Here is a 27,107-nt window from a genome sequence, read left to right on the forward strand (position 1 = left end):
GGTAATGTAAATTGAAAGAAATCTTTGCTATAATGCAGCTTTTAAAGAAAGAGTCATTCAAGCAACACTGCTGCAGTACCCAAATATTCTGTGTCATTAACAACTGAAGAATCCTCAGGGCTTTAGAAATTATGTAGTAGGATGGTATAACCTACTGTTGCTACATGAAGACATCAAATAAATACTATCAGCTAATACTTTTACATAGCAAATATTTGAAACTGCTACATGAGATGGAACGACCTCTGTTGCAGTCTCACAGCTCACCACAGTGAACTGAGAATGGATAACTTCGATATGGTTTACATCACCTATGAAAAATGACTGGAAAATTGACAAAAAAAAAGATGTTAGCTCCTGACTTGTACATCTTAGTCAGTGGAGCTAGAGACAAATTATGAGAACAGCAAGGTCTGACTGCTTCCTTATGCAACCAGGAAAAAAAATCTCTCCTTCTGTTGACAGACAGCTCTGTGCTCTGTCACTGCAGTTCAGCTGGAAAAGGCAGAAACAGGGGATGCTGAAGTGCAGCTCGCTTCTCCTTGCTGCTCCTAGATGGCTCTGACTGCTACTGCTGCACTTTGTACAGCTGCGTACCAGCGTCCTCTCGCTGGCTCCCTGATGTGGGTCCTGCCTGTGGGTCTGCATAGCCATGGCACAGACTGAAGCCTCCCTCATGGTAAGGCTTTCTAAGATCTTTCTTTAGGGAGAAAAGATAATTTATAATGTATTCTATTCTCTCAAAGGTTCTTCCTTTGCTAGGATACCTATAGGCGTTATTATTCTTTTTAAGCAGTTTTCCTAAATGGGGATCACTGCTCTGATTTCATTTACCACACAGCCACACCAGCCGTGGTGTAGCACCAGAGAGAAGAGCATGGGGTAGATGCTTAAACTGGCTTTACTGTTGAGAGAAATACTAATTTATCTCAACTTTGCTGACACTTTCCTCCTTGAAAGGCAGTGCTTCAGCACTCACTTCTGTAGGGCCCAAAAGTGACAGCCCTCCTTCATTATAAAGGGTGTTAAAACAGTGGAAAAAACAGCCATGTACACCCTCAGAAGAAAAACTGGTGCTTCTGATATGCCTTTTTTTCTGTCCTAGTTTAGTTCTTTAAGTGATGCTTTATTCTCCTTCTACTTGATGAAATGCATTCACAGAAGTTAACTCTATTTTCTTAAGCACACACATACCCAAACCAGAATTTGCTTAGAGTAAACATTTGTTTCCTTTTTAAATGGAGCTAATTGGCAATTAGCATGATTTAATTAATGGCAGTGATTGCAAATTTACACCTTCCCTAAAAATTTATTCCAGGAAACAAATAGTTGTTTCTAGTCTTTCTTGATGTAAGAAAGCCAGGATGAGGCACAGCCATTTGTGTCTTGAAAGAAATGATTGCAAAGGGGGTAGATTTGCATTTGTCATCATGTGTTAATTATTCCATGTTAAATGGCAACCAATTAAATAAATACAAAAGAGGACCAAAGCATGTGGACTAGGCAAGATTTTCACTGAAACAGGAAAATGTTCCCACATGTTGGAAAGCATCAGTCAAATGTAAGTGTGAGAAGGTGGTGGGACAGGAGGGAGGGACTGTGGTATGTTGTACTTTGAAATGTTTACAGCAACCAGATTGGGACTTATGTTGACTACTGCAAGGTTTGCATTATGGTAAAGAAGTGAGAAATTGAGCGTTATCAAAGTTCATTTAAAAAAAAAAAAAGGAAAAATAAAAAGCAAATCTCGTCCTAGGATTATAATATAGCATGGCTTGAGGTCTGAAGAATACAATTTAATGAGATTGCTGTCTCACTCAGTTTATAGTAAGGCAGGTAAAGAGACTCCCTGGTAAAACAAAACAGGCAGAGAAGAGAAGAGAATACAAGAGAATTCTCTTGGAAGAGAAGTATTCTGTATTGCTCTGTGGACTCTGAAGGTTAGCACAAAGTAAGAAGCAAACAAGGGGGAATATTTTCCTGGTTTTGCCTGGGTTGTGAGGAGAGCAGCTATGACTCTGTGCACTTTTTTTCCACTTGAAATTCTTGCATCACTTTCTAGCTCTCAAAATGGCATCTCATTTCCATTCCCAAGTTTCTGTATTAGCTGTTCTTCAAAAACGCTGTGGTAGAGTTGTGTCATAAATTATATCACTGAATTGATCCAGTTTATCCCACTAACTTCATGAGAATATTTAAGTTCTCGTCCAAGAAACGGCATGGAAACCTTCACGATGGGCAATGCGTGCACCATGTATGCTAAATTACAAACCCTCAGTGCATAAAGCTTAGAGTTCTGAGAAACAGTGTGTTTAAGCCCTGGAATGTCCCCTGAAGAATGAAGGAGAGCACCACTGCCTGGGCGGATAGTGAGAGTATGGTAGCGAAAGACAGATAAGATGTAAACAAACTTTTACCCCCAAAAGATATATTTTGGGGAGGTCTTCCACTGAAAACACCTGAGTCCACTGAAAACAATTCCTGGATTTTTTTTTTGTCACAAAAGCATCGAATTGTAAAAATGCATTGCCTGAAGTTTAATATGTTGACTTCTTTCAGGAAAGCAAATTTCTATCCTTTTACACCAATGTGGTAATTTATACAGTGCTTAAAAGACTATAGGCAGCGAATTGTACTTTAAATGAAGGATGAACTTTTACATCTGTTGTATCAGAACTAGATTCTCTCTAAGAATGTAAGTCTATCTTTATAAAGCTTACACTAAAAAAAAGAAAAAAAGGATAAATCCTTGACAACCCTATTTTTCAACATCCACTGAATAACTCCTAACGTGTCTCACTAAAGGTTCTTGTGCTTGTCTTGGAATATGTTGCTATTTTGTCAGTACCTTTAATATTCATGCAAAACCCTCAGTACGTGAAGCTGCAAGGAAGCAAACTCTGTATTTTTGAATACTTGCTGAAACTTGGTTTTTGCTTTGTGCTTCCAGTGGTATTATTCTCTTCTGATTACTGTTCCTGCTGCTTTTAGTTGCCACCTCTGCATTTTAAGCATAGTGGAAACTATGCAACATTGTGCATTGTTCTTTTTTTAGCCAGTATAAAGAATCAGGAAAGTACAAAAGTAGTTGCTATGATTTTTTATGAGTTTGTTACAGTTTTGGAGTGCAAAGCAGCTTAGGTTTGGCAGGCTTTTCAGGTGAAATGTAGCTGTATCTGAACTCAGAATTTCCTGAGCTTGGTAGATCATATCCTCATAATGTGATTCAGTAAGGGTACTCTGGGGTATGCATGCTCGGAGTGCACATATTTGTCTTCCTTCACTGCTATTTGTATAGCTTCTTTCAGATTTTTGCAGGATGACAGTGTTTGCATTTGGCCTACTTTAGTTATTATTAGATTCTTTCTGTGAACCGTAATTGACTCTTTTCTGAGATGCCATGTAGGATGCCCGAAGTCTTTTACATGTGTGATTTAAATATTTGATTTCTTCCATTAGTTTGTCTGTATGCCCTGTTTCACTCTTCAGCAACAACCTCAAATATTTTCAAGTCCCCTAATCTTCTGTAAAACTACCGAAAACGAGCAGTAGTACCTAGTGAGAAACTAACTGGGTACTGTCAATCAGGTACAGTGGTGCTAAAGTTCAATAATAGCATCTTGCCAAGACTTCCAGCAACATGGTAATGTAGCAAGAAGGGATTAGGCAGGATGGAAGCAGATCATGCTCCAGCTATTTCGCCAACTCAGTGAAATGGTGAGGCATCGATAGTTTGACCAATGTTGTCAGCTGAGTATTTTCTTCATATACCTGTTATGATTCTAATATCAGCCAAATTCTGCTATATCATTGCCTTGTTTTATGGTGTCTTTTGAACATTAATTTCTACTTAATAAATTCCTTCCACAACCACCATCCAGGCCTTGGGGCCAAAGTAGAAGGTATGAAATTATGTAAGTAGTAGAGAACTGCTTGTGTTGCAAAATCGGGATGGGAATCCAGCATCAGCATTAATTGAATGCAGGGATATTTTTGGAATTTGGGGGAAAGGCAGGTGGTGGCAAGAGAGGAAGAATTTCAGGTTATTGATTTCCTAATTACAAGCAGGTCATGTCAGACACTAGAATCAATAACTTGTTCACCCACATTTCTGCATGACTGGAAAATACTGTGAGTTATCACGGTGTGTATTTTTATTTAAACAGCAGGGTAGATGACCTTACATGAGGGTCAAAGCTGGTGAGCTGAAGTATGTTGCAAGTGAAATTTCAAAGGGATATCTGCTAGCTAGTGAAATTATACTTTCACGTGATTAAGCAATTTTAGACAAGTACTGTAGCCAAGAATCAAAATGCAATATTTTTCCCCAAGTGATTAAGCACAGATTCTTTACACTGTAAAAATATTTCTCCAAGTTCGTTCAAGCATCTAAACATCTGACTGGATGATAGCCAGAAGCTAACCGAAAAAACTTGTGCTTGTATAGGCTGGAAGCAATGAAAAAACTGTTGCTGGAATGTGTAGTTTTGAGAAAATATCTAAGTCAGTTACTCTTTAAATACAGTTTATTGGAGTCTCTCTCTTTATGCTTTTAACTAAAGTTGCAGGAAAGCATTCAACAACTGTGAGGAGAAAGCATAAATACTCAACATGTATTCTAGAAATCATCTTATGATGAAAAAACCCAGACCACTAAACCTGCTTTAGCAGGCTCATGTACATTCATGCGGTCACAAAAAGATTAAAATATGCCAGTGAATACTGTATTCTTTCTTCTGTTGGACATCAAATAGGCATTGTGTTCATGGGGAGACTGAAGCACTCCAAATTCCAGTGCATCAGTCAGGTGCCAGATGTTTCTCTGTATGAGAAGCCAAATTTTCATTTTGACATGGAGTTTTTCCTTTTTTTTTGTTGATTGCTAAAATTTTAGAGAACAGAACAAGTTGGATACTGACAGTTCTGCAAAACAGGGACTGTCTTGCTGATCTGAAAAACTGAACACAGCACTGCAAATACCTGAGTCACCTTTTTCAGGTTGCTAGAGGTATCTTGCTCAGGAATGGTGTAAGTGGAGATGGATTAATTTAATCTCAGCCACCAGAATTGAACCTGCTTCAGTTCAGATACTGTTTGCATTAAAATGTTGTTGTGCCTAGCCTAATAAATCCTGCTTCTTAGGGCTCTTTTGATAAGGGATAGAAGTTAAGCCTGTTCTTTTCACTAGGACCTCAATATATTGAAATCTTCAAACTGGAGAAGTGCTGAGCTCACTACTTACTCCAAAACTTTGCTCAACAAAAATAACCAGCTTTGCAACAATTCCTCAAGTTTTGGTTTATACAGTTTTTTACAGGATAATTTGGGTTGGATCCTTAGGAAAGTTGGACTAATGCAGGGATATGTATGTTGTCTCACAGACCAAGCCTACTCTTGCCAAGTCAATGAGCATGACAACTGTGATTGCAGTGAGAATTTGGCTGGCTCCAAAATAATTGAAGCTGACAGCCAATATGGAACTGAAGCACATCTGCCTCATTCAAGGAGGAGAGCTGTTCAGGAAATTAATATTGGTGTGTACTATATTTTAGGAATTAACTAGCTGTGATAAAGAAAACATGGATATAAGACAACAGTTGCAAAGCAGAGAGGTTGTATGCTGTGAAGAACAGGCTTGCTAGAACAAGTAGTCTGTATTGTTGCTGTTTGTACATTATGGCTTGACTTGTATCATCTGACTGTTTGAGATATTTTGTTCACTAGTTATATCGCTTGCAAATTTAGGAAAACCAAATTTAATTCTTCAAGGCACTGAAAACTATAGCTTAAAGAAAGGATTTGCTCCTATGCTTGAAGTGAAATAGTATGTGCTTAAATACTCTGTTGAATTGGATCCGGAATGTTCAGCATCTCAGACTCAACTTAGGGAAATTAATTCAATTTATTACCAATCAAATCAGATTAGCAGAAATAAAAAACTAGTCTGAAACCACCTCCACCTCTTCTTCCCAGGCTCAATTTCACTCAAATTCTCTACCTCCTCCCCACCCCATAGCAGCACATGGGGACATGGAATGGGATTGTGGTCAGTTTATCACACGTCGTCTCTGCTGCTCCTTCCTCCTCAGGGGGCCATTCCTCACACTCTTCCCCTGCTCCACTGTGGGCTCCCTCCTACAGACTTCTTGTTCACGAATTGTGAAGTGTGGGTCCCCTCCATGGGGTGCATCTTTCAGGAACAGGCTGCTCAAACAGCGTCACAAGTCCTGCAGCAAACTTGCTCCAGTGTGGGCTCCTCTGTCCATGGACCACTGGTCCTGCCAAGAGCCTACTCCAGCATGGGCTTCCCATGGGGTCACAGCCTCCTTCAGGCATGCCCCTGGTCCAGCATGGGGTCCTCCACAGACTGCAGGGGGAGATCTGCTCCACCATGGACCTCCATGAGCTGCAGGGGCACAGCCTGCCTCATCATGGTCTGCACCAGGGGCTGCAGGGGAATCTCTGCTCTGGCACCTGAAGTGCCTCCTGCCCTCCTTCTGCACTGACCTTGGTGTCTGCAAGTCCTTTCTCTCACATATTTTTACTCCTCTCTCTGGCTCCCATTACTGTTGCACAAGTAATGTTGGGTTTTTTTTTTTACCCTCCTTAACTATGTTATCCCAGAGGTGCTCTGGGATAGGCGGATGGGCTCAGCCTTGGCCAGCAGTGGGTCCATCTTGGAGCCGGCTGCTATTGAATCTGTTGAACATAGGGGAAGCTTCAAGCAGCTTCTCACAGAAGCCATCACCTGTGGCCCCCCAGCTATCAAAACCTTGCCACACAAACCCAACACAACAATTTTATTTTTTCCTTAGGATATAAAAGATCAGCATACTTTAAGAATAATAGAGCTTCTGAATTGCATGGGAAGGAAGAAAACAAATACAAAGAATTGAAAATGTGCTGCAAACTTGTTTACCAACCTACTCAGCTATTGGTTTTAACATATGAAAATATTATTTGTAACTTATGCTTCTTGCCTTTGGCTAAACCTCTAGCATATAGAGAAAAGCAAGGAAGTAAGTGGAGAAAAACTGTTATTGTAGCTCTGGGAAACAGATCAAATTATATCTAGAAACGTAATTGTAGCACATTTCATATGTGGGGGGACTCCTAGGTTTCCTGTGCTCTGCTGCACTAACTAAAAAGTTGTCTTTAATATGAGATCTGTGTCTAAGTTAATGTTTAAAATTAACTTTGCTATTTACAGAATGTCTGACCTAAAGATTTTTCTAACAGCTATTTTAGCCATCTAAAATATTAGATACAAACAGTGGAGAAAACCTGAAATGCTCATAAAATTTGTTTTAGAATTTGAAGAGAAAAGGGATGAAACACAGATGGAAAAATATGTGAGCTAAAGCAGTGACTAGGCACTGGAAATTCTGAGGACAAGGACGTGAGGATGGCAGGAGAGGACAATGCAGTGAACACAGGCAGATGCAGCTTGGGGAATGCAGCCTTGAATTGGCAGTGGAGGTGGTTCAATTGTGAAGGAAGGATAGCTATTGCTAACAACTGCTCCTCTTTTCCATGGAGCATTGCCAGATAGTACAACCTGGGTTATGAATTACATGCCCTTTAACCAGGTGTCTCGTCAAAGACCAAAATTCTTTTCTTAGGACTGCAAGGATTTTTATTGTTATTTAATCTGGAGAAGTGACACTGGAATGGTGTTGCACTATGTTGTCACTTCATGAAAGTCTGCAGGTGGGAAGTTGAAGCCCGTAAGTTAGATTGACTCAATAGTCTGAGGTGTCTGGAGATATGCTAAATAATGGTGTTTAAAATATCTGTATTAATTGAATAATATTACAAGGATATTGCTGTTATGTAGTGATTTTGACCTGAGTGATCCAGAAAAGTGTCAGTTAATAAGCTCCATGTGGTGATCAAAGACTGGCACCCCTTTCACTTACCAGCTCAGCATTAGTAGTGATCTGATTCCATTTTTGTAGCTTTTATTTTGGAACTTTGAGGGAAGTTCTCTGATGTTGCTGGTTTGGAAGGCATTCAGACATCTGAAGCTGGAGATAGACATCTGCTGTGCTGAAAGCCTGAACAGGGAGATTTGCTAAGCAATGCAGATCAAACTGTGGGCTAGAATCCCGTTCTTGCTGAAGGTCTAATAGTACTCATGGCTGGCACTGAAGTAATTACAAAGACAAAGAAGCCATTGAGGACATTCTGTCTGGATTTAGGCCAGGTCTCTTTCTTTTAATGGCCTTACTTTCTTCTCTCTTCTCCTGAGTTTCCTTTTATCTGGCTATTGGATCATGGCTAGAAGTCAGAGAGGATGGGCCTAGAGCCAGGAGAACATCCGTATAAGCACTAGCAGAATCTATCCTGCAGAATGAACATTATGAAGCAATGCTGCAAGTATAAATTGAAGAGGCTTGTCTGTGACCATGACCAAGTAGAACACTGTAGAGCTCTCATGAGGTCCAGCTGGCCTTATGCTGTCCATCTTGTCCATTTACATGAAAGTTCTTATCATACACAGCCTGATGTTGGAGATTTTCTTTTGCTCTCAGTTTGTTTACAGCTAATTTCATTAAGTGATTTTTTTTTTTTTTGTTAAGACAATGGCCAAGGAAGAATTCATTATTTCCTCTTGTAAATTTCTCTCTCTCCCACCTTTCCATCTAGGCATAGTTGTGATACAAATCTGTCACGTTTCTGAGTCCTAGGGTGTCTAATTAAAAAATGCTGATGATATTCTTAAGCCAGGACTCCATAAATACAAAACTCCTTAAATAAATTCTGATGATCATTTTTTAAAAAAAAAAAGCTTTTCCTAAAAGGTTATCTAATTGCTTTCCTACTTGCTGTCTATTGATTTTACTACTATATTTCAAGTAATTCTTCATCTAATTATCTCTAAGCACTATAATTATGGCCAATTATCATAATACATATGTTGTATAATTTCATTATATTCATTGGTGACTCGAAATCCAAGCTGATACAAAGATGAAAGCAGAGTCTAGACCATTATGTTTTGTTCCACTGCTGTGGGAGTCTGATGTAAGGCACTCTCCCTAATGTCATGTGAAAGAAGGTGCACTTTTATAAAACAGCTTTTCTCATAGAAGATGAGAGATGTGGTGGGTAACCAAGTAGCCAGGGCACCAAAACAGACCTGAGAATTGCAGGTGTAGTCACAAAAAAATAATCCTAAAGTTTCTGTTGCTTGATCATCAAGAATGACATTAGATTACCTGAATTTATCCATAAATGTAAGCCTTTCAGAAAGCAATTGAGTAAAACTTAACTTGGGTTCCTTCAGAAGGGAATTCAGAGCATCTGCCTCCACTGACAGGAAAAGGGTCAGGGGGGTTTTGCTAACTAGATTTCCTGGTAAGATTAGAAAACTAAATTCAGATGGGATTAATGCTCCTTTTCTCCTAAGGGTTCAAGCAAAGAAACAAATTTCCCTAGATAGAGCTTCTCAAGACTGGTATACAGTCTTGTGACTTTCATATCTCCTGTGATTTTACCCAAGTAAGGCACACTATGTTTCAGTTTATTACTAAGATGACATTATCCTGTATTATTTAGTTTCTGGACAAGGTCTTCAACTAACCTGCCTTCATCAAGGTATGTCTATAAGAAGCTCATTCTCTTATAATTCTGTAGGAAGTGTTTGTTCAGCTACTCAGTGATTAGGAGGATTAATGATATAATGTTACATATTTTATAGAAACACTTCAGATACCTCCAAAATAGGCATCCAATGCCATTTTAGATGGCTGGGTTATCATGCCTACTCTTTGCTTGCTGCTTCAAGGCAACTTGACTCTCTCCTGTGTACTGCATCCCATTGCAAGTCCTGCATGGATGTCACTTATACCCTAGGATGTCTCAAATGTCGCTATACAAACACATTTTATCACCTTAATCTCACCTTTTCCAGCTTGAACATAAATATTTAATTTTAACAATACAAATTGGTGTGAGATACTGCCACTGAGATGTTCAACTTCAACAAAAATAACTTCCAAGCATTGTTATGTCAGATGGAAACCTATAAGCAAAACTTCTAAAACATTGTTTAGTTTTGAGTTGTTTGTTGTTTTTGCAGGTTTTTTTTGCAACCCAGAATTGAAAAAGCATGTCCTTAACAAAGCAAAGCAATATTATCATTGCAAGCCAAACACCTAGAGTAGTTATTGAGCAAACAGGATAATTTTGGTACTATTATGGTGTGTTGTATTGTATCTCAGAGAATTTTGGTATCATTGCTTTAAATTTTATCTGGAGTCTATAGAATGTGACAATTTCAGCCTGTAATGAATTATCTCCATTGGAAGATAATTTGACAGTCTTATAAACTGTCACATCCATAATTTCAATGATAAATTAGAATGTTCACACAAAATATCTTGAACTGAAAAGCAGTGGTCTTCAAATTTAGTTAAAGCAACAGACTTCAGGATTTTATGCTCCCTTGCACAGAAAGTGCAACAAAATTGCTGTCTTCTCTCAATTACCTGCAGAAGATACTACTTGCGTAATGTGCTACCAAGTTTGAAGTTAGCACAATACAGTATGTTTAGGAGGAGAAAAGTGAGTTTTCATGAAAGAAAGTTGGTGTTTTTTTCATAAACATTAAAAAAAAATATAATTTTGTAACCTGAAGTATTTTGAGGAGAAAACTTATCCTCTGTAGAAATGTTTGATTAATCTAAACCAATTCTCCTCTGACAAAAAAAAAATCCAATGGAAAACTTGCAATCATTTCCGTCTTGTGGTGCTTTGTTGGTTTAGTGTCTTTACCATATTGCTCTGCTAATTACAGCAACACTCAGTTCTGTTGCCACAAAGTATAATAAATCATGTTTGGAAAGGTATCTGCAAAGCAGATATTCCTTCCAAGTTAAAAAGTCAAACATCTAGACTTCATTTGACAGCAGATACATGTTTCTCATTTCTTACTACGTTTCTAATATAAATTACAGGCTTCTTCAAAAGCTCAAACTTGACCCCGGGAAATCTCTTTCACCCTTGTATGCTGATCTTTTGGAAACATGCACTACAGAGAAGTGTTCATAGAAAAATAAGAAAGATGTTATAGTTTTTTGTGATAGCATTTAATCACCCCCCCAAAAAACATGCTCCTATCTAAGATAACAAGAGTATTGTCATTGCTCTCAATGAAGCCAGAAGCAGGATGCCATACTGAATTTAGCTGCTGTTTGTTAAATGAGGTCTGTAGCTTTTTGCCGATTATTCAGAATCAACTCTAAAGTCAAATCTCTGGTTTGCTACATTTTACTGACAAGAAAGAATTACAAAACTTGAAGCATTAATGAAAATATTTCATTTTATTTTTTTTTTTAAAGAAAATCTAGTATGTTAGCAGGTCCAAAATAAACATTTTCTCTGTGATGCTTTTTCTTTTCTGAACTTGAAATTTGAAATTATACTTCATATCACTTAACACAATGTTTCCATACTAACAGTTAAAAGCTCTTATAATAAATTGACCAAAATTTTACAATCTACTGTGACATTTTTTGCCTTTGGCAATTTTTTAAATGGATGCATAAATATATAGACATCTTGAATGGTCTTTTAATGGCTGTAAATTCTCTTGAGCTAATTCAAGGGTTATTTTGCCTCTGTAAATGTCTCCTGCTGATGTCAGGGGCCCTCAACCCAGCTCTGTTTCTCTAACCTGGCAAAGCACTTAAACTAGTGCTTAACTTCAAGCACAGGAATAGATAACGGGTATTAAAAGGCTGACCTTGTGTGTAAATAATTTCTAGGCTATCTATCAGCTCCTTAGAGGAAAGGAATTAGCTTCAAAATATCCTGAGACTTCCATAGCTTCAGGGGCAAAGTCACACAAATCAGTAAGACCTGGTGTGTAGTAGAAAAGAGGTCAAAGATTCCAGTACAGAACGTTTCAGTGCTAGAACACAAAATTTATTTGTGACCTTGTAGAACATCATCAGCAGAACAGATACTGCTGAAAATATTGCATGAGGTGCAACTATAGCCAACAAATTCAGGAGATAGTCGATAGTTTTGTTTCAGTTTAGATGCAGATTTTATTTAATTATTATTCAGTAACTTACAGGGAGCATTTCTCAGTTACATTATTTGACTAAGATGATGTGGCCAAAGTCAGCCATGATAGAATTGCTTAAAATTTGTCATGACTAAGAACTATGTAGATTTGGGATTTTTAGCAAGCAACACGGAGAGACAGGCTAAGCAAAAGCCAGTGTAACCAGAGAAGAAACCAGTAAGATAAGAAGATGCATGGTGTTGACTCCAGCAAATACAACAGATAAAAGGACCATGTTGATCTTGGGCAGCAAGTCATTGATAAAAGTTGGTATGAGAGCTATTGTTAGCCTGCAAAGACAGGTGGAAAAAGTATACTGTAGACAGCTGGGAAGATCTCTGCCCAGAAGGCCCTGGAACAAGAGGTCACGATGGAAATGGAAATGGAAATGGACAGGTCTGATTCTTCTTTAGGTCATCTGTGTCCTCAGCAATTCCAATCACTTCCACTTTCCTTCACTAGGATTTAGCATCATCTTCAAGCAGATTGAGTTACCTTTCAGCCCAGCATTAGAAGTCTTGCAAAGTTTTAGCTAGATCTGAATGTCCCCATTCTATTCACTACAGCTCAGCAAAAATATTTTGGTTTTAGTTGGTGAGTCTATGCACATTTGTATTACTGTCTTCTAGATAAACTAAGGACATTTGCATCATTGCAAAAATAAATATTTTAGATTTTACCTGTATTTTTTGCTTATTTGTCTACTAAACTCAAACTCAATTGTAAAAATATGGTAAAATCTTAATACAGTAAGAGTTTACCTAGAAAAATCGATGTTGAAGTATGACAGGAAAGAGACTCATATAAGTAGTATGACTTTGCCATGTACTCAAGCATTTTTGGAGCCCAGAGAGTACATTAAGAAGTGACAGATTCATGTAGTTTAGCTGGTGATTTATAAAGTTTGCTAGCTGATTTAATAGAGTGCTAGAAAGCGTTGTTGTTCAACCAAGTAAAGAGAATCATAAAATGGTAATGAATGTTATGACAGTTCATGAATATTTCATCTGGGGTCTCTTTCAGATGCCTGTTAGTTTATCTCAAGATCTAGGAGTATATTGCATATAAATCTGATACAGGGTAGAACTGCACAATATGCCAAGAGACAGAGAGGAGAGGGCTGAGAGAGCAAAGTGTGTTTGAACAAGTGTCTCAAAAGCACTATATCTCAGTTAAGTTTTCTACTAAGCGGTCATGAATTGTAAAGTATCTATGGCAGAAAGCAGTGGTCTTATATTTCTTTATTTGCTATTTGAACATTTACAAACAACAGGTAGGTTTTTTCATGCTTGTCATCTTTACCAATGACTTCTGAGAGTACTGGTTTATTGTAACTTTGAAGGTAAGCTTTATTTGAAAAGACCAACTGAATTCTCATATCATCAGCTTACACATGCTGACCAGAGCAACGTACAGTGGGGACAGACACTTGTGATAAGGTAAATCTGGAACAAAGACTTCCATTTTTTCATCTTTATCATTCTGAAGTGGTGAATTCTATATGCTGCTTTAAGTCTTGCATGGGTATGTTTGCCCCCTAATCAATTAAGTATTCCATTGTTAATTTTGTAATAGGTCTTGAATACTTCAAATTCTTTCTGTGTTCTAATGCCAAACATAGTAAAAAAAAAAAAAAGTTTTGTCCATATAACGTGGTTTTCACTGCCTTTTGATGCACACAAGCAAGACGGATCTGCCTTTTCACAGCAGCACTGTACAGCATGAGGTGGAAATTCTTCTGTTTCCATTTCCTTGGTTGTTTCTTGAGATAAACGCCCTTAGAACAATGGACTTGCAACTTCATGCAGCCTGAAGGCTTGCACAACTCAAAGCAATGAAAGAGCAATGTCTGAGAACAGATCAGCAGCAGTGCCACGTTAGAAGTTTAGTTTAATGAGAATTACTCAGAAAAGGTGAAAACAAATATGAAGGATTTGAAGGGGCTTACGCAGTTAGTTTGCAGGTTTTTTGTAAGTGCTTGCATGTGAAACTAGACTGAATCCCATCCCACAGTCTGAAGGCTCTGGGATGAAGGGTCTTGTATTAGCCCATGATCCAAAATTCAGCTTCATTTTTCTATCTTGTAGGCAAGATGAGCTTGTACCTGCAGATGAAAATGCACTATTTGCAATGAATTAAAAGGAAGGTGGTAGAGATATTCTTTGCTGCTGACTGTATCTTGGCACAACTTTGTACCACTTGACACCATCTGAAAGACAGTAAGAAGGGAACGGCATTTCATGAAAGCTGCAGGGCTTTGCAGTCTGTCACACTTGTTGAATCGCTATTTATGAAGGGGTACAATTCAGTATTAAAATCTCCGTAGCACAAATCATTGCTTACTTTCAGTAAAAAGCCTAGAAGTCCATAAATGAGTCTGCTTTTACCAAATTAATTGATACTGCCATACATACAAACAAAAATGCACAGTTTCCCTGTATAGTTTACTCCATTTCATTATAACCAGCATAGGTAACTGGTGCAATCTCACACAGGTAAGCCCAAATATTTTTTTTTTTTTTAATTATTATTGTCACATGTTGGACAGTAACACACTGAACAAACAGTGTGTACAAAGTTTTCAGTAGCTTCAAAGATAGCTTGATCTATATTTGCAAGATGGACAAAGAAGTCTGAAAATATCTGTGAAGAATTGTTTGTTCTACTCTGGCTTGTTTCAAGGTCTGCTCTGCAGACAGAGAAAGAGGTATGCTGTCCTAGCAGATTTGACTTATGTTTACAGTAATTTGTTTGGCCAGTGTTTATTACTTAATAATCAATCTTTATTATTACATTAATTCTAATTGGGATATGTGAAATATGTAGTGCATTGACCACATGACATCAGTTTACTTCCTGAATAATTTAAGCTATTTCCTTCTAATACCTTAGGCTGCAATATCATTACTTTTAGGCTGTCCTAATATTCCAGTTATATTGATGTTATTTCACTTGTTATTACCTTCTTGACAGGAAATTGTTTTTCAAATATGGAAATCTTGCTCAAATATTTCTAGATGACAGAATCCTGAATTAGTTTCTAATGCATCATAATAACAAAACAGGGCAACACAGAGCAGATGATTTGTTTTCTAACCTGTGCCAGGCTTCACAGTGCAGGGACAAAAGATGCCAGAAGGAGAATTTTGGTCTGTATATTTTTTATATATTCTTATGCATTTGCCAAAATTCAGGGAATAATCTTGCTGATAATACAGAGGCAGCAAACACACAACCCTTAAATGGACAGAGTGATTTATCTCACTTCATGATCCTTTGTAAGCAATATGTATCGCTCCTGTGAGCCTTCTGCTTAAAGAATTGTAAGAAATATATCTTACTATTACTTTTATTGATAAAACAGACCAAACCACCTTAATTCATTCTTCATTCAGAGTCTTTTATCACAGGGTGGTTGTGATTAGGATTCTGATCAGCCTGTGTGCCACTCTGAGATTGAGAGTCTCTATCTACTCATCTATTATTCTTCATGAAGCAAAGCTCCAGTGTACCATCTGTTTTCTTACTGAGTCTTGCATGTAGCTGCAAGGAGCTCATCACCAGAGATTGAGTCTGGCAAGCAAGCTCTAGATTTGCTTAGAGATAGCCAAGCATTTGCTGCTATTGGCCTGTTTATGTTTCAGGTGAAAATAAACTACTTTTCTCTGACATGTTTTAATTTATATTTCAATCTAGTATTTATTTACATTTAATTTTAACTTAATTTCTATTGCTCATAATTGACTTTGGGGTTTTGTTTGCTTTTTTCCAACCCAAAATCAATTGGCAAAAGACCCCAGAGCCATAAGTAAGCATGCTGTATAGCTTTAATTGAGGACATGTCTTATATCATAATACAACTTGAATTAACAAAGGCTGTTTTATGCTGATGATGTCTGCCCCTTCTGACAGAAGAAGCAGAGATGGTTTCTGGTATGCTCATGCTCAGACAAAAATTGGTAGCAGCAACCAACTGAATATACCTGAATATCATCATCCCATGATTGCTCTTTCTTAACCAGGTCATATAATCACCATTGCTTTATTTTAAGAATGTAGGATTGAAAACTGAAGCACCGAGGCATCACAAGTTTACATTAAGTTGTACAAGATTGAAAGGCAAGGTGCTGAACACTGCGTAAGGTTGGGATGTGGCCATCTCTAGGACATTGCACCATCCCTGCCCCATGTACCACTGTCTCCTACAATAAGAAAGTGTAGCTCTACCCGGCTCACTGCCACTGAGCTTTCCCTGTTTTCCTGGAGGCTTTTTTTTTTTTCCTTTAAACTGCACAATGCTATTGGAGCTTCATAAGCTGCAGTATTTTATAATAGTCTGCGCTATTCCCCGAAGAGCAATAAAATGTAGCTTTTGAGGCTCCTCTTTTTGATCCATTATTTAGAGCCTAATTTGTGCTATCTGCAATCCCCACATCAGTGCCAGGGGTCCTGTAGTTCTGCAAACTCCCTTCAGGAGTAGACTAAAATCATAAATCCTTTTTTAGGAGGTATTTAGACATCATCCTAGTACAATTTTTTTACAATCTGCTCCTCTCACCATGGATTTGATTTTCATAGCAGAGAAGGCCTGTCTGAGGAAACAACTCTATTTCTTACTGACTATCAGCTTCCGGATTAAATTTTTACTTGGCAACAAAACTTTCTATCCCAAGATGATGGTTTGACTGTATTGGTCCTGGGCTCAGCTCAAGCAAACATTTGTGTTTGTACAAAACCTGGCTATTTTCCCCATATGCTCAGTAGGACTCTGGGAACTGAGCCATACAGGGTCAGCAAGATCTGAAGTCATTAGCTCTGTGCAGATTCTACATAAAGCAGTGCAGGTTATTAGACTATGTCAGTAGTAGAAAGGGAGTTTATTTTTATTTCATTCCTGTAAATGACAGCTTTATAATATGCACACACTTGGGCAATCAGTCTTTCTTTTTTCTCTCTTCCTCCTCACCCCCATTTTCCTTTTACAACAGGAGTCAAACCATTCTTTTCCTTAAATATCCCAAGGCCTTTTTTCACTTCCATTGAATTCATTTTGCTATATATAATGTTTTGCCTGACATGGCAGCCCAGTGATGCCACATGGCAGTCTGATACTGCATTATGATTCATTCAAACGCCATAGCTGCACACAGTACTTGACAAAACTAGTCCCCCCCCCAGCTAGTCTTTAGCCCAAGCAGCTTGCAGTCTAAGTGCTAATGATGCTGTGTGGTGAAAATCCAGAGTCATGGGCGTGCTGCTGGCAATAACTGTACAGAAGTATTGCAGGCTTCATATTTGCAGCACCAGGGAATTTTGTGTGGGTTTTAAAGCAGCTCAGAAGGCAACTTTGTTGAGTGAGAGAGTTAGAATGCGAGTTACACAAGAAGCAGCATAACACCCTTTTCTGCTGGGTGAAGGGTCCTTGCATAGGGGATCAAGAAGGAGCACAGGGGTTTAGTTCCTACTTCAAAGATTACAGGCATGTCTTGGATTAAGGAGTCCTTGAAACACAGTTCATCCAGAATGCTGCTCACAGGAATACCCTAGGGATATAATCTATAATGGTATATTACCTTGTTTCACCTCACAGGCCCTCCCTGAGAACCAAAGACAATCTTTTCTTTTTTTTTTTCCCTTTTCCATTATTTTTGACATTGAGTAGCTCCAGGAAGGGGGAGCACAAGGTTTCTCAAGGCTCCCAAAAGCCGCTCTTTGTAGCAGGAGCTAAGAATCATTGTGCATGTTACATAAATAGCTAGAGAGAACAAAATCCTTCAAAGAGAGCAGAGCCTGGAGATTAAAAATGGTAAATCAGAAATTAGTCAGCAGAAAGGTGAGATTTATTCAGGTACTTATTCAGCCATTGCCCTGGGCACTATATGATTTGATATAAGTATGAAAAGTGCAGATGGACCAAAAGAAGATTATGGTCTGCAAGTCAGGTATGGTCTGAGAGACAAGAGCTGCTGCTTCTTTCTACCAGTGCTGTTTTGTGCCTCTCTCTTTGTGGTTGTTTTGTTTTATCTTCTTTCCAAAAGAGCTGTTATCTTCAACACCTTCTGAAGAAACATCAGTGTGATCTTATGTAACAGGATAAAACAGTCACTAACAGTGGTGGTTTGTCATGGAAATCGGCAGACTAATATCTCTCAGAACATCACACCTTGTTTTACTGCCTGATGACAAGGATGACAAGGCCATGCTAGTGCTTTGACCATCTGATTCTTCTTATGCCACTGAAATCATCCACATCACAGTGTAGTAGTTGAGTAATGCTTCTGCTGTACCTCCAGATGTGCTCTGAAAACCTTCAGGCTGGAAGAGGCTGTACACAAGGAAGATAACACCTCCCTGCTCCCCCATGCACACCAGGTCTGCCTCTTACCTACATTATTAATTGCTCGAGGGATTTTTAATAACCATTCTTCAGTTATCAAAATGTTCTTGTTTTTTGATAAGTTGCAACATATATTATCTAACAAGATACAGTATGTCTGAAATAGTAAGGGAAAAATGAATACCTGCTGCTTTCAATTCTGAAATCAAAACTATGCGTGACATAATACTGCTGGTCAGAAGCAGCAGACTGAGCTGCTAATGGCCATGTTATCTATGAAATACAGATTTTTCCTTTCCACAGATTGCTTGAGGGAAAAGTACAGAACAGTGAATTCTCACATTTCAGACTCTCTCTTGATAAAAATAAATGTTTGATTATTCAAATATATGCTGATTGAAAAACAAAATTTGAAGTGGATATTAAAAAATGAAATGGAAAGATGTCTTCATGCTTAGTGCCTAAAGCATAAAAGGTTCATATTCATGATCCTTTTTCCACTAAAGACTCCATCTCTGGCACTGGACAATTCTGCCAGGTCAGATGCTCAAAGTGGCCACACATTGCAATCAACTTGGTGGTATGAAGATCTTTAAGCGGCAATTGAGGATCTGGATTTGGTCCCTGTGGGTCAGTTCCCAACCTGTGAAATTGCAAAAAGTAGTTTTCTGTTTAAAATTACACTTTGTAGGTACATTGTAAGTAATCACAATACCTCTATGATGAAGACCATAAGCAGAACAGTTACATCATTATGGATGTAACAGTCAAATTCCTAACTTTGTTGTGCTTAATGCTGTCTGAACTTTACATAGTAAGCTATCCCAATTGAAAAGTTAAAGAAATAAACCAATAGAAATAACATAAAGAGTAAAGTTTTTTATTAAATAAAAAGTCAAAATAATTCATATTCTAAAAAATACTGTGTTGAACTTAATTCCATATGAAGGTATTTGAATTTCATTGTAATTGTTTAAAAGCACAGACAGTATAAATACATTCACTTCAGGCATGCATCTTGGCTAACTTAAACAACTGTCACACTCATATTGACAGTGGCTAGAAATTGTTATCCCTCTTTGTAGGGAAACAGTCAGAAAAGCAAAGATTTTCCTTATTGCAACTTCACTGTACGAGGTAATGACAATTCAGCGTCTCTTAACCTACAGCTTTTGGCATGAAATGTGTATGAGAGGGATGAGTGAGTTTAAAGAAAATAAGGCAGCAGGTACATACTCCATTTTATTTATTTAAGATCTTGAATTATTAAAAAGACAGGTGCTGCTTGGCAGATAGCTTCCATTGTTGTATGAACTACTAACCAGCAAAAGGAGCAATGACAGATATCTTGACCATGAATTACAATTACAGAGATTGAACCATGAAGGACAGAAAGGGAGAATCCCATTACATTTAAAGCTGGAGTGAACAAAAACCTGCAGATAGATGATAACAGTATGAACTGGCATTAATTATTTTAGGATTAATTCCTTTTTAAACAATTAATATAGAAGATCACAAACTAGAGGACCTGTTTGCTAAATGACACTAGGGCAAGCTATCCTGGTAGACCAGTAACAGGCTATAATGCTTTTAATCTACAGGTCATTGACTTCAGTCTGTCTCAAAATGCTAATTATTAGTGGAGGGCCAAGGATCTCTTCACTGATCTAGACATTTACGTTCAGAAAATGGCAAGAACAATATAAAAGAAGAATGAAAGACAAAAGAATAAGAAAAGATTAAAATGCAGTGATTTTTTTTATTTTTTATTTTTTTACCATAGCAGAGTATACAGGCAAGATACTGAAAGAACTCTTCCTTTAGGAAATAAACTGTCTTTGCTTGTAGAGGTACCTTTGAAAGAACTGTGTTGTACTTACTTTTCAGAGAATATATAGCATATGAGTAGCATGATATTGCAATGTATGTCCCTAACTCATGAGCGAAAGAATATAATTTTAACATAGAATCGTGGAATCATAGAATAGTTAGGGTTGGAAAGGACCTTAAGATCTTCAAGTTCCAGCCTCCCTGCCATGGGCAGGGACACCTCACACTAAACCATGTCACCCAAGGCTCTGTCTACGCTGGCCTTGAACACCACCAGGAATGGAGCATTTGCAACATCCTTGGGCAACCCATTCCAGTGCCTCACCACCCTCACAGTAAAGAACTTCTTCCTTATATCCAATCTAAACTTCCCCTGTTTAAGTTTTAACCCATTACCCCTTGTCCTATCACTGCAGTCCCTAATGAGGAATCCCTCCCCAGCATCCTTAGAGCCCCGCTTCAGATACTGGATGGCTGCTATGAGGTCTCCATGCAGTCTTCTCTTCTCCAGGCTTAACAGCCCCAACTTTCTCAGCCTGTCTTCATACAGGAGGTGCTCCAGTCCCCTGATCATCCTCGTGGCCCTTCTCTGGACTTGTTCCAACAGTTCCATGTCCTTTTTATGTTGAGGACACCAGAACTGCACACAATACTCCAGGTGAGGTCTCACAAGAGCAGAGTAGAGGGGCAGGATCACCTCCTTCGACCTGCTGGTCACGGTCATTTTGATGCAGCCCAGGATACGGTTGGCTTTCTGGGCTGCAAGCGCACACTGCCTGCTCATGTTCATTTTCTCATCAACCAGCATCCCCAAGTCCTTCTCCTCAGGGCTGCTCTGAATCTCTTCTCTGCCCAACCTGTAGCTGTGCCTGGGATTGCTCCGACCCAGGTGTAGGACCTTGCACTTGGCATGGTTAAACTTCATAAGGTTGGCATCAGCCCACCTCACAAATGTGTCAAGATCCCTCTGGATGGCATTCCTTCCCTCCTGCGTATCAACCGAACCACACAGCTTGGTGTCATCGGCAAACTTGCTGAGGGCGCACTCAATCCCACTGTCCATGTCAGTGACAAAGATGTTAAACAAGACCAGTCCCAACACCAATCCCTGAGAGACACCACTCGTTACTGGTCTCCAGCTGGACATTGATCCATTGACCACAACTGTTTGCGTGCGGCCATCCAGCCAGTTCTTTATCCACCGAGTAGTCCATCTATCAAATTGATGTCTCTTCAATACAGAGACAAAACATCTACTTCAGACTAGGAATTTTGATGCAAGTCTTACGTTGTTTTTGTACATGATGCTGGGGTTTGGTTTGGTTTTGTTTTTTCCTAGGCATGGATTTCTGAAAAAGAACTAACTAAGATTTTATTAAACTGCCTCTGTCCTAAGCTCTGTTTGACTCAGAATCAATTATAGCACAGCTTCTCTGAGCAGAATTTAACACTTGAAGAAACACAGAGTCTTATTTCTTCCTGTCTCATATTGTGCCCTGCTTTCAAATATTGAATATGAAGAGATGTCCGCACAGGGATTTAAATGTGCTTTAAACTTCCACCATAAATTTCTCTTCACAGTATCATCATGTAAATAATCCATACAGTATCAGTGCTTGATATATATCCACTTGCAGCCTACAGTTGCAGATCCCATGGCATCTCCCCGCTGGATAGTCACTGTTTTGCTGCTGCTGGGTTTTATGTTCTTCTAACTCTCAGCAGAGAATTGAGGCCAGTGACAGCACTGTCCATAACGTAGGGAGTTCCTCATTTTCTGACATGAGAACTGCTTGAAAAAATTAATGTTTTGCTGAATTTTATTCAGCCTCTTAGTAATGCTACCCTTGCCCTAGTTGCACTTGGACAGCCCTACTGTGTTCATCAGACTCCATTTAGAGCTGCCTCACAGTGTTTTTATCACAGTCACCTTTGCAGGGACACTCTACATGGTTGTACAGAGCCAAGCATTGATTCAGCAGAGGTTATCCATTTTACTCTACCTGCAATAGGCCAAAAGCAGAGCTTCCATATGAGTGTCGCTTCTGCAGAGCACACACCAGTTTGCCAGCTCTGCCTGGAACCAGGGACATCTCCCACCTGCCAACGTCCCAAGTCTATGTCAAGCCTCCCTTTCATGTCATCCCCTCCTCAGAGGTTCTTTCTCTAGTGCTACACTCATTTGGCTTTTTTTATGAGGTCATCTAACAGATTAGGTAAAGAACAAATTTTAAACTAGAATTTCTTGAACATACAGCTTGCTGTTGAACAGCATGTGAAATGTTTAAAATTAATCAAGTCTATGAATTTAAATCCTGAAAATAATTCTATCAAAGACGTCAACTTCTTGGGGTATTTTGGGGGAAACTCTGCTGCTCCTACTTTTCCCTTTTGTGATAGCAGTTCCTATTACAGAGAAAATATTATTTTTCACAGTAGGCAAATATGATGTTTTTATTTTAATTCTTCTGTCTTTACCCTCTTTCCCTAGTCAGACCCCTCTGTTTCTGACAGAGAACAACTAAGAGTCAGTGTGGCTTTATCTGCTTGCAGCCCCATTTCATAACAGGTGTCAGGCTTGTTTCACCTTTCTTAGTTGCCAATCCACTTCTATGGAACTTTTGATCCATAATGGAGACTATAGACATAAAAGTAATAATAGACAAACCAGCATCTGAACACTATCTACGTCACCACAATTATGCTCTTACATGTACTTCTTGCAGTTGGATAATCTGCATGGGGAATTCTTTGTGTCGTTAATAGCATTTTATCATTTTATGACATTTTGACTCCTGTGCAGCATGGTAGATTTGAGTACTGTCAAGAATTAAATTCACACCATAACTCCTGACTATTTCATAACAGAAATTTCTCTTTCAGAGTTAAGTACCAAAATGATGAGTGTGGGCAGAGTCAACGTTTTTCATTCAAATAGTATTTATTGGTTTACCTGTGGCCCATCAAGTGAATCCAGCTAATTTACAACATCATACAAAAATCACATCTGCTTCCTTCTGCCAGAATAAACACTCTCTCTACTTCTTTGTTGCAATAGCTTAGATCTTCAATAGAACCACTAATGACCACATGAACTCAGAGGTGCACCTTTGATTGATTGATCTTAACTTTTTAAGCAGTCTTAAATGCATTAACTTTTTTGTTGATTAAGTTCTGGACAGATGCTTTTTTTCAGTAAGGAGTTTCAGGATGTCATGTGCAGCTCCTGGGACACTTAGATGATTATCTTTCAGGAGAACCATTCTGCTTTGTAGCTCATCACTATTATCTCTCATTAAGAGTCTAGCCTGCACAGAGAACAAGGAAGGTTTTCTCATCCTCATTATTTTCCAAACCACAAGCTCCCTGGCAAGAGTATTTGTAAATCCAAGTTGTTACAACAGCTAGATGAAAACGTGATCTAAAGCCATTGCCACATACAGCGGAAAACAGATTTGGACACAACAGTTGTATTTTTGCATAATATGTGGAAAACACTACCAATTGTGTATTTACAGCTTAGAAGATACACTCTGGGTCACAGGTATTTATGTACCCAAATTAGTAGAAATTGCTAACACTTTAATTCAAATATAATCTGTTATTTCTATGCAACTTTGTTGATCCTAACAAATTTAGAGACCATTAAATTGTAAAACTGCTTATCAGAAGCACTAGAATGAGGGAATTAGCTTGGCAAGCCACACACAGAAGGGAGTATTCTCTATTTTTAAAATAAGTGACATAATTTGAATGTGCTGGTTTCAGGCTATTAAAAGACTAAATAAGCCATACCTAGTTTTTCATGTTGCTGTTCTGTTTAATGTTTATATTGACAAAATCTTTCCTTTTATATGGCAGGGAACAGGCATGAAATGCCTTATTTTACATAATATAGAACCCTAGTAGTTTATGCTTGTAAAAGGAAAACTGTCCTTGTAAGGGAAAACTAGACTCATGCAAACAGACTCAAAATGAGTATTTCATGCCTCCTCTCAGAAGCACTTAATATCTTAAATCAGGAGATTTTCTGGGTCTATATGTCACAAAACAAATGTCCAGACTGAGGCTGGAGAGCCTGACCTGCACCCTCTAGTGACCCAAACTAGTTGAAACATTGGCAGCTATAAATCACTAAATTGCTTGGAACACTTCTCCCCAGTCAAGACCTTTATTGCTCTATTACTTCTTTAGGGCAAATAATCAAAGATCTCAATAAAATTGAGAAAGCTGTATCAGGACTGTATCAGGAGATACAGAAGCCTCCACAGACCATAGGGGTTGACTTTTCCCACCTGGCAGCCCGTCCATGAGCAACCACATAAGGTAGAAAGCAGATCCGTAATATCCAAGCTGTTTGTTCTGTCCTCCTGGCCACCCGTTCTCAATGTTGCACTCCTGGAGCACGGACTAGGGGAAGTGTCTGTGCCTTCCATGCAGTGCCTGCATGCCATTCTCCCTCCATGGGAAGGCTGTGCCGCTCCTAGCTTCCTGCTGTCATGCAGCAGGGTTGTACGGATTAGCCTAAGGGAGTCTTGAAAGCATGTTCCAAAAATAAAGGCAGTTATAGTAATCTGCTGTGGCAAGCATGTGTGTGTATGATATGCACTTATTGCAAGCCTAGCGATTTAATAGGATTAAATTCTGATCAGCAGAGAGAAGATTGATCATAGTAATGAGAAGATGGGTTGAGTACATCTGGCTTAGTGGCAAACAGGCTTGAGGAAGAAAGTGATACAGTTCAGTATACATTATGAAGGAATCATATTGGACCTTGGGCTTATTCACTACAGTAAGTGAGCAGTACTGTAAGAAAATTGGATAGGCTAGCATCCCCTTTTTAGGTAAGCATCTAATGCTTTGCTGTGATACTTCATTCCTTTTTCAGTACTAGGCATGAAATGAAGTGTTCAAAATAATATGGTTATAAAAGCAGATTTACAAACAGAAAGAAGAATTCCCAGCGCAGTAGCAAATGTAGTGCCATGTAATGCAGCATTTGGTAAAGATTACCACGAAGCAATTTTCATGGCTGGATTCAAAACGTATGCTGTCAGCAGTCCTGTTTTCAGTAACAGTGAGCCTGACAGGGAAATCACCTGAGAGAGAGTAGACTCCCAATGTTGTCAAACTGCAAGGCAACTCTCTGAAAGGGACAGCTTGTAGCATACAGATGAAGTAAAGAAAACTACAGGGGGGTAGACTGGTAAAGTGTGGTATAGGTGGTCATTACTCAGAGGCAAAACAAGTGGAGAAAGAAAGTTCAAGCAGAGGGCTCCAGGGAATTACCAGGGACAATAATTAAAAATTTGAAGGAATGCTAATGTGCTGAACTAAGAAAAAGAGAAAATTTAAAGATTAGGAAAAAACCAACAAGTCAAGGGAATAGAAAAGGCAATGAAACCTGATGACTGCAAATGTGCTTTCCTGCCCTCCTGGCAGTCTTAGGCTTGATAAGAATAGATTGGCAGAAAGCAGAGAGTGCAATCAACATATCCAAGTGCAACCAGCAGACACTTCTAATGAAAAACAGTAACTGGAAAATGTCCTCTTCAAAACTACTTTTGCCAGAAGTTGGTTTGTTTGAATTTCCCTTTTTCTCCCTTCCTCCTCTTTCTCCCCATGCTATTTCGTGTTTCTAGAACCTCATTGTATTACTTTTTTTTTGCTGGCTTTTTGGTGGTGGTAAGTTTTGTATCAATGTGGCTGTTCTGGCATCTTTGCATTGCTGCATTTCAGTTTTGATTTGCTGAGTTGACAGTGTAATAGGGCTTTAAACCTGGGAGTTTAAAGAATGTGCAACTTTTAAACTGCAGAAAAAACCTCATAAAGAAATCCATGCATGGCTTTAGAAAGTGCAAAAAGTCATTTATTTAGCTGAAGGAAAATTAAGATATTCTTCAAAAGTTGCAAACATCTTTTTATGCCATTGTATTTTGGTTTTACCATGTTTAATAAGTCTCTACACACAGTCCTTTTTTTTTTTCTGTTCAAATCTTGAAGTATAAGCAGTAAATAACAGCTTCCCTAGTGTTCATTATCTGATTAAAGAAATTGAGGCATATAACAGTACAGAGGTGAAAAGACAGGGAGGATTAAAGGGTGAGTAGCTAATTAAGGAACCAGTCCCTGCAAGCAAACATACATGGTTAACATTAAGTACTTCAGCATTAATGGAACTACTCATATGCTTAAGTTAAGCACATGCGTTTGTGAACTGAACCTTGAAGACCACATCCTGTGGGATGCTGAGAACATGCTATACATTGAAGACAACAGGATTTCCCTGATTCCAGTGGGAGACACGGATATTGTACACTTCCTAGTCCCAGGTATTAGGACAGGGTAGCACAAGCTAGCTGGGAAGAGTCTGTTGATGGGGGTTTCACGTTAGGCTTACAAGGTAAATAATGGACAGCATTTCTTTTCAGAAACGTTCAGAAGCAAGCCTTTGTTGATGAGCATCTATTTTTAACAAGCTTCACAAGATCCATACTGAAATTAAGAGGGTTTTTTATGATATCAGACAGCAATATAACATAAAAAAAGAACTGAAAGGGAGCCATTCAACTGGGGTAGGTTGGTACGAGGTATGGTGCTTGCAAGATCAAGTGGGTTGCAACAAGGTGCAGTTTTACTTTCCAAGATACATTTTATGCAGTAGCATAAAATGAGCTACTTCAGTCACACATCTGGGCTCATGCCAAGGTCACATTACAGCCCTGTACAAACAAAACCTCATACCCAAAGGACATATATCAAGTCAGTCATTCTATGTATACATTTGATCCAGACGTCAGTGCTTAAGTTAGCAAATTCATACATCCCTGGGAGCTGTTAAAATCTTAGAAACACTAACAA

The 27,107-nt window shown here is 38.6% G+C and overlaps 1 long non-coding RNA gene across 1 annotated transcript in view; it reads left to right on the top strand.

Moving 5' to 3' along the window:
* Positions 1 to 398: 398 nt before the first annotated feature.
* Positions 399 to 27,107, top strand: part of LOC134175111 (uncharacterized) — a 51,652-nt gene continuing 24,943 nt past the window's right edge. Inside the window, exons 1-2 of the long non-coding RNA XR_009968897.1 lie at positions 399 to 679; positions 18,370 to 18,448. This is a non-coding gene — a long non-coding RNA (uncharacterized LOC134175111). The remainder of the gene's footprint in view (positions 680 to 18,369; positions 18,449 to 27,107) is intronic.

Source organism: Pezoporus occidentalis, unplaced genomic scaffold, assembly GCF_034315485.1.
Source record: "Pezoporus occidentalis ecotype Australia unplaced genomic scaffold, CSIRO_AGI_Poc_V1 ctg66, whole genome shotgun sequence".
NCBI lineage: Eukaryota > Metazoa > Chordata > Aves > Psittaciformes > Psittacidae > Pezoporus > Pezoporus occidentalis.